Below are 13,037 nucleotides of genomic sequence, written 5' to 3' on the forward strand. Positions count from 1 at the left end.
GAGCAGTGGTCACAATCTTTCTTCTAGCTGAGAGAGGGACGTCTGCCTGGGCTGTTGCACTGGTTCTGCAGAGACCTGGCTGTTTCCATGAAGACATACCTGAGGGCGCTAACCTCTGTCAGGTTTGGCAGATCCTTCTCATTTGTCCCTGGCCTAAGTGTCTAAAATTGAATTTATATACGTTTTCACTTGGTGGGATCCGACATTCTTTGTGGGTTGGTCTTGATTAAAGATCTTCTAACTGATAAAATATCTGGCTTTTAAATCAGTGAATAAACCAATTACAGTTGTGTTGTGTGACACTTGAATGAAGAGGCTTTTTCAAGGATGGTGAACAAAGGTGATGGTTTCTCTCAAGTACTGTATGGGATGCTCAAAATAAAAATGTTTTAAAAAAGAAAAGCCGTCTTGGTTATCTTCATCCAACATACTCTGACTCTCCCAGCTTGGGAGTTTTTACAGGCGATTTCTCCAACGGCTAAAACTGCGAAAGCTGCCAGTGCTGCTCTTTCAGTCTGCCAGCATCTTTCAGCTGTGAATTCTAAATATGCCAGCTTGTTAGTTTTGGAACAGCCAAGAGCTGTGCAGACAGTGAGCCAGCAACCACTCTTTTATAAGGCTCTGGGATGCGTGGAGTTTTCCCGGCGTCAGCTCAGTGGTGCAGGGAAAGGTACTTCTGGAGCAGGAGACGGGTGGTTTACCGTTTCTTTGGAAATGCACTCCAAAATCTGATTAAGGCACCAGCTATCCAGTGGAGCTGCTGAGGGGCCCCTTCCTCTCATGACGGTAGCCTTGTGCACCACTTGCCAAGCCAATTTGAAGCTTGGAAGCTTTTCAAAAGTGGTTTCTGAAGCAACATATTGGGAGAAAGTGAGCAACGCACCAGCAAGCCCTTTCATGTGCCTTGAGGGCTTCTCTGGAGCGTTGCCAGAGCTCGCTCTCTCTCTCTCTCTCTCTCTCTCTCTCTCTCTCTCTCTCTCTCTCTCTCTCTCTCTCTCTCTCTCTGTGTGTGTGTGTGTGTGTGTGTGTGTGTGTGTCTTGCTTTCTGTAAGGTACTGGATCAAACAAGTCCCTCTCTTCTGCACAGTGTCCTTTTGGTTACTGTTAACCACTTGATGACACACAGTGGTTGGGAACTGAAGGTTTTGCGTTCAGATTTGGCCAACGCCAAGGGTAGACTGTCAGCTGTTGTTGCTTATGCGAAGAACTTCGGAAGGAGGAAGGAATACTTTTTCTTTCTCCTTGCACAGCTAAAACAGCTTGAGAAGTACTTAGTGCAAGGACCGCTCACAGGCAAATCAGCTGCTCCACGATCCTCGTGTGCATTGTTGACTGGAGAAGTGCTGTTGAAGATGTCTCTTTTGGAGGCCTTAGGATCAATTAGAGACATACTCTCTCCCCCCCCCTTTGTTTTCAGTGGTTGGGTAGTCCATGCCAAACCAAAGTGGAGGACTTCTCTTGCAGCATCACAGGATGGCAGATGGGGGATGTCCACAAGGCTTTTCTTCTCTTCCTCCTCCTGAAGTCTGGGGAAGGAGTCACTGGCACCGTTCTGTATTCCAGCGACTTTGCTTCTGCAAGGAGAAGCTTGCATCCTGATGCAGAGGCCCAGCCTGAGGAGGAGTTAGGCCTGTTATGTCTCACTGGGATTTAGGAGCAGGAGAACTGGATTTCTTGGGGTCCTGGCTAGCTAGCAAGCAAATGCTGAGTGTGGGATTCCAGCATGTCATGCATCACAGAGACATTTTTTTGGGTGGCAGCACCTAGTGCTTCCACTTGAAGAGCATTGGGAACGCATAACCAAGCACCTGCCGAGGAAGAAGGAGGTTGCTGGGTATCCTGCTTGAGGGGCTCTGTGGACGTGGCACCATGGTACGGACCCAGAGCGGTGGTGGCTTGTCCTAACGAGCCAGGGGGCTACCAAAGGAGGCACAACTGCCTCTGCGTCCCAATAGCTTGGGTTACTCTTCTCTCCCTTCCCGTCTCACCCAAGAGCCTGCTGGCTGCCCATTTATCAGGTAGAGCTGTGTGGTTAACCTGATGAATGGCCAGCCTGTAGGCAGTGCAACTCTTGGGCGGGGAGAGAGGATCAACCTGAGCTGCCGGGAAGCAGAGACAGCTGCACCTTCTTTGGCACCTGCCTTGCTTGTTAGGATGACTGGCCCAGAGAGAACTTGGCCTAACATGAGTGCCAGTCTCTTTCTCCTCCGGCCCCATGACTTCAAGACCTAGAGTTGTCCCCTGCCAATGTACTGCTGGGCTCTCGAGGGCTTCACGGCCATGGAAATGAAAACTGGAGGCTTCTGTGGGTGGTGTGTCGGGGAATTCCTTTCTTTGCCTCGTTCTCTGCTCTTCCCACCCCGCTTTCAGCGCATTAATCTGAAAGGACATTGAAATGTGACTAATGTCCTTAAAGTTCCTGTCAGTTCTTTTTCTTCCTAAATTCATTTGATAAGAAAGTGAGAAGTAAACAGCATCTTTGTGTTTAAGCAGATAACTTGGAAAGCCCTTTCCATCACATTTTAAAAAATGGCCACGTCATGAATTCTGCAAAAAGGCTGGTTTTCTGGCAGCTCTGTTCCTTCTCTCTCTCTCTGGTATTTTTTTATACATATATAGAGTAAAGTGTAGTAAATTTTGTTTTAATAATCTTGACATGTTTTTATAAAGGTTTAGGAATAGGGTGGGTTTTTCCCCCTTCCCTTTTTAAAAAGGATGTTAAAACCATTCTCTAAAAATGACATCTCATTAAAGTGAAATTCATCTGCTGGGAATGAAAATGTTACAGACAAGAAGAAAACACTTGCTGTAGTTTTTTAAATTATAGGGTTTTTTCCTCCCTATAGGAAATACTGCTTAATCTTTTTAATGAGGATGGTGTGAGAGACGCAACCCCGTATTGTTTCTGAGAAGTCCTGACATCCAGCCTAACATAATCCATTTTTTGTTAGCTAGTAGTTAGAGGCTTCTTGATGATGACGATAATAATAATAAAATGTAGCAGCTTTTTTGGGGGGGGGCAAAGCTGTGGATTAATCTCTCAAATGCTCAGTGTCTGCCCCCTGAAGGAATGAAAGACACTTTATAATGCTCAATCTCCTTTTTACCAACTGGAGCGGATATCTGCGTACTTGTCCTGACTTATCCCAATATTCTGCTCAGGCTAGAGCTTGTGTGTGATGTGGAAATAATAATAATAATAATAATAATAATAATAATAATTCAATTTCTATGGGATTGTGGGATCACGTTTACTCATCAGTAAGACTCTGGAACTGACTCCCAAGAAAGTGTGCAGTGGATTGAAGCTCAAATCTCTTTCAGTTGGTCAAACACTCCACTAAACCTGGGGCTAAACCTCTCAGTTCCCTAATGGAAACACCAGTCCTAGAGCCCTCTAAAGAGGGACTGGGGGTGGGTGGGATTTCTGCTAGGGATGTGCTCAAAAGGTGATTCGGCATCCCGATTGCAGCACCATCCCTTTAAATCGGAGGGCTTCCACAGGAGGAGAGCAGGTCCACCCCTTCTGCTCTTCCACTCGTCGCCATTGTGTGCTTGCGGTGCGCCTTCCAGCTATCAGCACGTGCCAGCAGCACTCTCTCCCAGCTACCCCTGCGCGGTGCCAGCATGCACATGGCCTCTGTGCATGTGCCCCTGGTACGCGTGCTGATAGCTGTGGGGAGCACCGTGATTATGGAAAGTGGTGGCGAGCAGAGGAGGAGCAGAGATGGACCTGCCGAATCAACTTTTGAGCACACCCCTGATTTCTACCCAGGTTTCCTGGCCCTTCAGGGAGTAGCTGCAGTAATTGAGCTCTACTTTGGAGGAACTAATGAAAACAAAATAAAACCGGGACTCAGAGGTTAACGACCAGCTTTAAATGCACATGAAAATACTTAAGAATAATGGGATTTTCTTTTTTTAATTTTGGTTAATGGAGTAGTAGATTTTTGAATTGATCCTATTAAAAATAAAACTGTCACTTTCAAACCTGGGGAAGCAATTATGGGTTATTTAGTTGACAGGGTATTTTGTGTTAATCTTGGGCTGCTCCTTCTTCTGTGCTTGGGCTGCCTCCTTCTTCTGTGGCACAGATTGCATGCCGAAGCAGGGGGAGCGTACAGAAGGCTTTCCCCATTGGTACCTTCAGATGTGGAATGCTCCCCGCCCCTTACAAAAAGCGTGCTCTCCTTGGAAATGTCTTGGATCTAGTTCTAGTGTGTATGCTTTTGCACACAGTGGGGGAAACTACTTCCTGGTGTGGGAATAATGTTAACACAGGAAGCTGCCCTATGCCGAGTCAGACCATTGGTCCATCTTTTTCTGTATGATCTCTTTTAGGATTTCCACCTGCACAGAGCCTCATTTTGGCACTAGCCACACCTTTCTGGATTGAGATGGTGTGCCCAAATGGGCATGGCCTACATTTCTTCACAGCTCCTTTTTGACCACTGTAGTGGTCACTCCCTTTCCTTTCTGCCTGTCTGTTAAGCCTTGGCTAGACCCTGAGCCAGACTACAGCTAGTGGGGTTGGATTGCGGAGCAAGCAGGTGAGCATCAGAGTAGTCACTGGTCAAAGGCAGCAAACAAGGCCAGGACAGGCTGAAGTTGAGTGCTGGATTGGGTAAATGAGGATCAGACTGAGGGTCAGGGCCGGAAGCAAGAGTCAGGGCCAGGCTGGGTACGGAGTAAGACAAAGAGAGATTGGATGGGTTAAGGCAAGTCTGTGCTGTTGCTCTAGCATGGGGTGGGCAAACGAGGCTGTCCAGCTGTTGCTGAACTACAACTCCCATCATCCCCAGACACAATTGTGACTGGGAATGACGGGAGTTGTAGTTCAACCGCAGCTGGAGGGACATGTTTGCCTGCCCCTGCTCTAGAAGTTGCCGCGCTGCAGCTGAAGAACCAAGCCTGGAGCAGCTGGATCAGCCAGACTCCTCTCGGTTCCATCCTCGCGCCATCCGGGCTGAAGAGCTGTAGTACCAGCTCTGGCCATGATTTGGGTGGCACTGAGCAGGCTGATAAAGAGTTGCTGTGGTGGTGCAGGGAGGGAGGCGCCTGAATCCACAGATCATTGAATTCAGGGCTTTAAAGATGGCTTTTGTTCACCGGATTCCAGGCATCAGTCTGTGAATGAGGTGGAAAGAGCTCTCCTTAGCTGTGGCCCACCAGGCTGGCGTTCTTTTTGTCGGGGAGATCAGCAAGTGTACAGTTCCTCAGACCTTGAAAAAGGCCCCTTTGGGGTTTGCGATACTGGGGGTGGTGCAGCTGCATTCCTATACTGCTTTTGCTTCCAACCCCACACACCATCACTGTTGAGTATAAATTAAAGATCTCTAAGAAGCACTTCCTCTCCATGCAGCTTGGCTCGAGCTCCTTCCCAATGGGATGTGTCTCTCCAACTCCCCTCAGAGTTTTTCTGCCTCTGTGCAAACTCCCTGTCTGCACCCCCACCCCCAGTTTACTTCCTTTGGTAGGCACTGACCTTATTTCATGAGCTAGACTGCAAGAGTCCCATAGCTAAATAACAAAAAATGAACCATTCAGAACAGGCTTCCTCTGACTTGGTGCTCTATTTTTGACTTCTTACTAGTTCCAGAGCTACTTGCTTAACTGTGTGTACAAAAGATCTGGGTTCTTGGGCTTTCGGCAGAACCAGTGCCCTCTCTTCAGTAAAACAACTACTGAGCATCGCAGAAGGAGACATTGAGTGAGATCTCTTTGTTCTTGGTCCTCTGGCTGGTCAGGAAGGAAGCTAAGGCCTTCGTTCACTTGCTCAATAGACAGAGGATCAGAGCTCAGCACTGCACCTTTCTCTCCAGCAGCATGGCCAGAGTGGGGAGTTGCCTTCCAAGATAACAGCCCCAGAAAATGGCTGGAGTTGTGGGGGCAATGGAAGTTGTTCTGAACTCCTGGACAGGGAGGGAACAGCAGTAGAGTCATGTCAGGAAATGAATGATACCCTCCAAATGGTGGAGGCTGTTGGCAGGAATTGGGAGGGGTGTTTTGGACAACTGTGGTAGCCTGGTTTTGGAAGAAGACATAAACATTTGGAGAAAGACATAAACATTCACACAACTCATAACTAATCTATGGAATTCCTTGCCATGGGATGTGATGATGGCCACCAGCTTGGATGGCTTTAAAAGGGGCTTAGACAGATTCATGATGGACAGGTCTATCAATGGCTACTAGTCTGGTGGCTGTGGGCCACCTCCAGCCTCAGAGGCACGCTGCCTCTCAACCCCAATTGCAGGGGAGCCACAGCAGGAGAGAGGGCAGGCCCTCGCCTCTTGCCTGTGGGCTCCCCAGAGGCATCTGGTGGGCCACTGTGTGAAACAGGATGCTGGACTCAGTGGGCCTTCTGGGCCTGACCCAGCAGGGCTGTTCTTATGTTCTTATAAAATAACTAGAGGAGGAGGTGTGAGGAATCCAGGAATTCCTAAGGATCCTCCCAGCTCCAGCCCATCCAGACTTCTATGATGGGGCCATAGGCACTGGTAGCCAGGGATGTGCAAGGTGCTGCACCCAAAGGAGCAAGGGGAATGTAGATCAAACCATAAGAAGTCCCACAGAAGCGAAAAGAGATGCAAGTGCCACTTTCATTCTTGGTACAAGCACAGGAAGGGGAGGCAGAGGTGATTGTCTAGCAACCTTTCCTCGCTTGGCTCTCAGATAGGCCCATTGGAGGAGTGACAGAGGAAGGTTACGAAGCTGGCTGTAATCGTTTGAAGACTGAAATGAATGGATCTCGTGCTTCTGATGAGCACAGCTCCTGCGTATCGTGGTCTTATGCTAGGCTCTAGTGGCATCGGCCTGTTTCTGGGCCCGAGTGTGAGTTATTTGATGAACGAGAAGATGGGTCTGATTCATGAATGAGACGAGAGCACTTCTTGCTTTATGGTTTGGGATGAATAAAGCAAAAACTAGAAAGAGAGAACTTCCAGAAATTTTGAAGCCATAACAGAGAAGCTTTGTTTCCCCCTTTTCTCAGTGGAAATGTTGGGAAACATTGAAGCATTGGCATTGGTTTATTTGATCTAAACTTACTTCACTGCTTTAAGAACAAAAAATGCACTAGGTATAACTTCACACATATAATTGTACTGTTTAATGAAATTTAAAAGTATAGGAAACGTATAAATGAATTATTGTTCAAATAGGATGTGCAGATACACTCTGTATTGTAGATGGAACTGCAAGCTGGTGCAGTTGTTGAGATCTAAAGAGCTTGGGTTTTGGTGGTTGAGAAAACAGGTGAGGTGAGGAGCTGAAAACAGAAACTGTCAACACTGTGGTAAACAAAAGTAAGTTTTCCTTACCTAGATTTAAACAGTCTTCATACCGGATAATGTCCACATTATCCAGAAACAGAATGCAAAAACCTGCAACATCTGTTTGCCAGAGACGACGATGGGATGAGTGTAGGTGCCACAAGCAACAAACTGCTCCCAATGCTCTGTATCGAAAAGAAAGAAAACGAGAGTCCTTTCCAGCCTAACAGACCACAGTGTTAAGAACCATTAGTAAATCTTGATATCGAGTTAATCTTTATAACAGCATCGAACTTAGCCATGTGAAACCCACATCATTTAAACAATAAAATAATAGAGCCTTGAAAAATACTACCAGCTCAAGTTGCTTTCTCTAATCAGAATCAGTTTCTGGAAGATCAATAGCTTCTGGTTCTGAGCTTTCATTTTTTCCATTGGATCTGTGCAAACCTTCGGTCCTCTGAAGTCCACAGACAAGTTGATCTCCTCCTTTTCTTTCACTCATTGGCTTGTTTCTTGAATTGGGGTGTCTGTGTTTGTTTGTGTGTGTGTGTGTGTTTCCAAAGATAGGCCAGTTTCTTTCACATGCTCTAGAAAATGAAGGAATCTAGCAGGCAAGAGGATGCCCACAGTAAACAGGAATTGTAATGGCCCAATACTGTAAGTGGTTTTTCACAGTTGTTAGAAAGTATTTTGAAGGAGTAGTGGGTAGCTAAAACAACACTTTATAACCTTGCTTTAAAAAACATTTAGCTCCTAAATTCTGAGAGAGAAGCTGTTCTGTAAGCTGTTTTCAGTGTTTTTCAAATTTTCTGTTTTTCCTCTCTAGAAAAATGGGGGTGGAGGTGAATGGTGGAAGCCTTTGAGGAAACCCCTGTAATATCCCCGCTGCCTCCCCCCCCCCCGGACCTTCATATCCCAAGCAGTTACTGTACTCAAAAGCTCCATATGCCAGCTGGCTTATATTGCTGAAATGCCTTTCTGTGGAACGTGCCATTGTGTGTGTGTGTAGGATGTTACCCCAGCCCAGCGCCACATTTCAGCCTGCCAGCCAGTCTCTTTCCTTGGAGTGAAGCCGATATTGTCTTGCTGTTGTGGCTGCCTCTCCGGGCCGTATGAAATGTCAGGATGGCACATTTTCTGTGGCTTTCATTGGCAGTAGGGAGCCTTGAGTGTCGGGTGCCCACTTCTGAATGCTGGCAAAGGCAGTACCTGGGGCTGAATGGCAGGAGCTGGCTGTGGGGAGGCTGCTCTGGAAAGGGACAGGGTCCGAGGGTCCTCCGCAGCCCTTGGTGCAATACAGCAGGCAATCCGGAAGGATTGGCTTGCTGGGGTTGCCTGGAGGTTTGTCACCTGGCTTGAATGGCTTGAGGTGGCCCAGAGGGTTGGGCGCTGTGCTTCCCTTGCAGGGCTGGTGCCATGGTTGCCCCTGGCGTCTGTGCGCCAGCCCTTATGCCTTAATGGCAACCTTCTTCCCCTTTTCGCCCTGGGGCTGCATGGCCGGGCACAGCCCCACTGGCTTGAGCTGCAGCTGCCCCTCCTTGCAAGTGGCCCTGGGGAGCAGCACGGGGCCCTCGGCATTCTGGGAACTTTCCCAAGATTTGTGTGTTGTACACTTTGCCGTCATGGTGGGGCCGTACGTAAAAGTCTCTGTGTCTGGTTCCTTTCATTTGTTTGTGACACCATCGTGTCGCTCACAGAAAAATAAGGTGATTTGATAATGCTGGTATTCCTTGTATTTTATGCTCGCCACCAGCTTGTCTCCTCTCTCCATACGCCGTTGCCTCATTTTTACCGTGTTGACTCATGGTCCGTGTCCCAGATAGATAGGGAAATAGCGCTTAATTTGAATAAATGTTCGTCCTTCTTGCAGCTGTCTGTAAAGCGTCAGCTCAACTTTGTCTTGGGCTTTTTACATTTACAAATGGCCATTCCCCCGGACTTCATCCTTCTCCCAGCTCTTCTTTTGGATTCTTAATGAAACGCTTCTTCTGATACCTCTGGAACTTGCTATAGTGCCCCCCCACCCCGGGCCACAAATGGCAGTAGAATCTCTGCCAGATACTGCAGGAGGCAGCCCTTGTTGGAAGAGGTTATTTCAGTGGCTTTATTTACTTCCAAGCATGTGTTTGCTTCCTCCTTTCTGATACACGTTAATTTTTCTCCCTTAGAAAACAAAAACAAAAACAAAACTTGGCAACTTTGCGGGGGGCGGGGGGAGATGGGCTCTTAAATGCCTGCAATAGGCAAAACAGACTCAACTCAAGACCATGATATAGGATGCAAACTGACTTTATGTGCTGGGGACTGTGTGATTACTAACCCTCCTCCACTTCTCCTGCCCCTGACAGTCTGCTCTGGAGGATCCTGCAACCTTTGAGCTGTTTTTTAATTAATATGTTATTGGTATTCCAGTAATGAACAATAACAATAATATACATTCATTTATTTTACATATTTATCTCGCTCTTCCTCCAAGGAGCCCAGAGCAGGGTACATGATTATGTTTATCCTTACAGCAACCTGGTGAGGTTTGTTAGTCTGGAAGAAAATTGACTAGCCCAGGGCCACCCATTGAGTTTCATGGGTGAAACTCTGATCTCCCTCCTTCCTAGTCTAATGCTCTGTCTACATCAGTCTTAACTGTATGGTCTGTGGCTTCTGGTATGAGTAGCTACAAAGGAAAGTTTGGAAGGGGACAGAGGAGCTGGATTTTGTGGGGCTGCAAACTGTGTGTATGTGGGGGAATTGGCGACATATAAATAAGACACACATGGAAGGATCTCTGGATAAAATCCAACATATCTAGGTGCATTTCAGGATTAACTTCTTGATTATCCCCCCCCGCCCCCGCCCCAAGAGTCCCAATTCTTTACCAGGCCGTGGGGGGGCGGAGATGAAGGGATTTTGCAGAGAGGTCTTGAAAAGGGCTTGCTACCAGTTTTGTGTGGGTTCTGGAGAGGTTTTGCACAAGCTGTCAGCATCCGAGGTGGAGCGCGAGCGAAATCCCCGTGTGCTGAGTGGCAGGGTGACGCTCTCCAGCAGTGACCCCAATCACAGCTTCTTTGCCGCTGCCTCCAGCTTGACCGGGACGCTGCTCTCCAGAACCCCGCCAGGCTCTGCTGTGCTGAGCCCCCGCCAACTGTTGCTGGCATCTGGGCTGTGTCTCGCTGCTTTGCCAGCGCGTTGCGGATGACTGACAGGACGAGCCTCGAGGCTCCGTAGAAGAATGAGCCCGCAGCCAGGGGCAGGAAGGTCGCTCTGCTTGGCAAATGTTTGGGCTTAGTTTTAAATTGATTAATTCTTCCTTTCCTGGCTAAAACAAACAGACAGTTCTTTTTCCAGTCCGAAGGATGGCTGCACCTGTTCCTGCCTTGCGTGAGAACTATGCACGTGGGCGAGGCTTCCGAAGGCCAGGAAATGAAGTCCAGCAGTGGGCCTTGGGGTGGCAGCTCTGGGCCCTGCGCTGCCGGCCGGGGGAGGGGGGCACGGAGAAGTGGGGGGGGGGCACGGAGGGAGGGGGGCACAGGAGAAGTGGGAGGGGAGCACGGAGAAGTGGGAGGGGGGCACGGAGAAGTGGCTCTCGCTTGCAAGCATTCGGGGGTCCGGGATTCATGGCTGGAAAAAGAGCAGGTGGGAGCTACAAAGGCTGCCCTGGGCCTCTTTCTTTCTGTTGTTTGAGAGTGGCGGGCCAGGGGCGGGGGGGTGGGGGCAACCTTTTAGGAAAGCTGAAGCTGTGTTTTTAAGCAAATGAAATGTGATCCACAGGTGCATGTGTGCCCATCAATCTGCTGCCGGTTTTATTACGGAGAGAACATTCTCCTTGACACACGTCTCCCATCCAAGAAGCCCGTCAGATTCACACCAGCTTTTTCTTATTCTGTCCGTGTATATGCTTCATAGCATATCACAAGCACTAAGCGTAGTTCTCTGCCCCAAAGAGTCTGCTGTTTCCACTTTGCCACTGCAGGTGGCAGCAAAGGTTGGGGATGGTGAGCAGTGGTTCTTTGACCTGGTCTCTGTCTTCTACACAGATGGCCTTTGTGCACGTGCGGAGACCACGCCGGGAACCTTCCAAGCTCCTGTTTTGGCGGGAGCCCTGTCCCCAGCCGCTGTGGGCAGCTGCGTCTCTCTTCATCCAGCGGTGGCTGTGAACAGGCTCCCTTGTTGAGCTTCTTGTTGCCACCCCACCTGACTGCCGCAGGGAGAGGTGAAGCGGCACAGCCCACGCCATCAGCTGGGCTCAGTCCAGCTGCCCTCTTGCGAGTTCTGCTCTCGGAAGAGACTTCCTCTCCTCTCCTCTCCTCTCCTCTCCCCATCTCCTTCTGCTCTTCTATCATTCCTGCAGGGCCTGTATCGTGTTTTGACTTGGGTCGTATGGCCCTAGAAAAATCAAGCTGCTTTCTTGGGTATCCTCAAACATCACTGCATGTGCTTAGGCTTAGCTGCAGTTGCGGATGAGGACCCGAGAGCCAAGGTGCGCGTTTCACGTGTTTTCGGGAGGGATTTGATGGTGCGGGGAGGGTGACACCATGCAGGGGGAGAACAGGCCGGCTCATTTGAGGAGCAGGATCAAACGTCCTCCGTCCACTCACCCCAAAGGCGTCTTGGTCAAGGCATCGGTCTGCTCCACCCCAAACCTTGTGCACCATGGGGACATTGCTCTGGCCTGGCAAGGGGGCTGCTGCTGGCCCTGTCCCGTCTCCTTAGGTGCAAAATGCTTTGGCAAGGCAGAAGTCCTGCTGGGAGGTGGGGGAGGCTCCTTGATGTGAACAGCCATCCTCTTTGCTGAGGCTGCACTTGCCGGATGGTGGCCTGTTTCCCTGATCAGCAGTTTTTGAGCTCCATTGACAGTCAAGCCAAACCTGGCAAGCTGTTTCCATTTTAATTTGGCTAGTAGCCGAACTGGAGTCAGCTGGTACAGGGCCCCCTTGAAGTTGGTTGCCATGGGATTGCCATGCGTTGCACGAACATCTGTGGCATGCCTCTCCTCTCCTGCCTTTGGGCTCCGGGTGGCTGCCTGGCTGGGCCTGGGCCGCTGAGCTGACCACAGGAGCATCTGTCCCGTGCAGTGTCCACGCGGCTTCTCCGGAAGGGGGAGACTGAGGTGGAGGCAGGCGGGTCTGAAAGGTCACAGCTGCTAACTGTGGAGAAGTGGCAAAGGGCATGCACGTGGGGGCATCTGGTGCCAGAACGGTGGCAGCTGGTCCGGAGAAGCACCAAAGGCTTCCAGCTACTTAGCCTGGGGGGAGTGCAGAGTTTACAAGATTTTTTTGTGTTCGTGGCAAAGCAGTTTGCAGGCTGCGCTAGTTAACTTCCTCAGTAAAAGGATGCTGGCAGAGGAAGGCTTTGTGTCTTTGTATCCGGTTGTTACTGGACAGCTGCCGTTGGGTGACAATCAAGCCGGCGTGGTGTAGTGGCTAGAGTGCTGGACTAGGACCGGGGAGAGCTGAGTTCAAATCCCCATTCAGCCATGATACAAGCTGGGTGACTCTGGGCCAGTCACTTCTCTCTCAGCCTAGCCTACTTCACAGGGTTGTTGTGAAAGAGAAACTCAAGTATGTAGTACACCGCTCTGGGCTCCTTGGAGGAAGAGCGGGATATAAATGTTAAATGAATGAATGAATGAATGAATGAATGAATGGCTTGAAGACCCCCCTGCACAGAGCAAGCTAAACTGATTGGACGGACAACCCCCCATCCAGGGGCTGGTGACTCTCCGGAGGGAGGGTTTCGTGGTTTGTGGTATATCTAGTGAGAAGA

At 49.4% G+C, this 13,037-nt stretch overlaps 1 protein-coding gene across 2 annotated transcripts in view; it reads left to right on the top strand.

Moving 5' to 3' along the window:
* Window positions 1-13,037, top strand: part of ZC3H3 (zinc finger CCCH-type containing 3) — a 379,413-nt gene that overhangs the window by 215,887 nt on the left and 150,489 nt on the right. The gene's annotated exons all lie outside the window — the stretch shown is intronic.

The sequence above is a fragment of the Hemicordylus capensis genome, chromosome 4, assembly GCF_027244095.1.
Source record: "Hemicordylus capensis ecotype Gifberg chromosome 4, rHemCap1.1.pri, whole genome shotgun sequence".
Lineage (NCBI taxonomy): Eukaryota > Metazoa > Chordata > Lepidosauria > Squamata > Cordylidae > Hemicordylus > Hemicordylus capensis.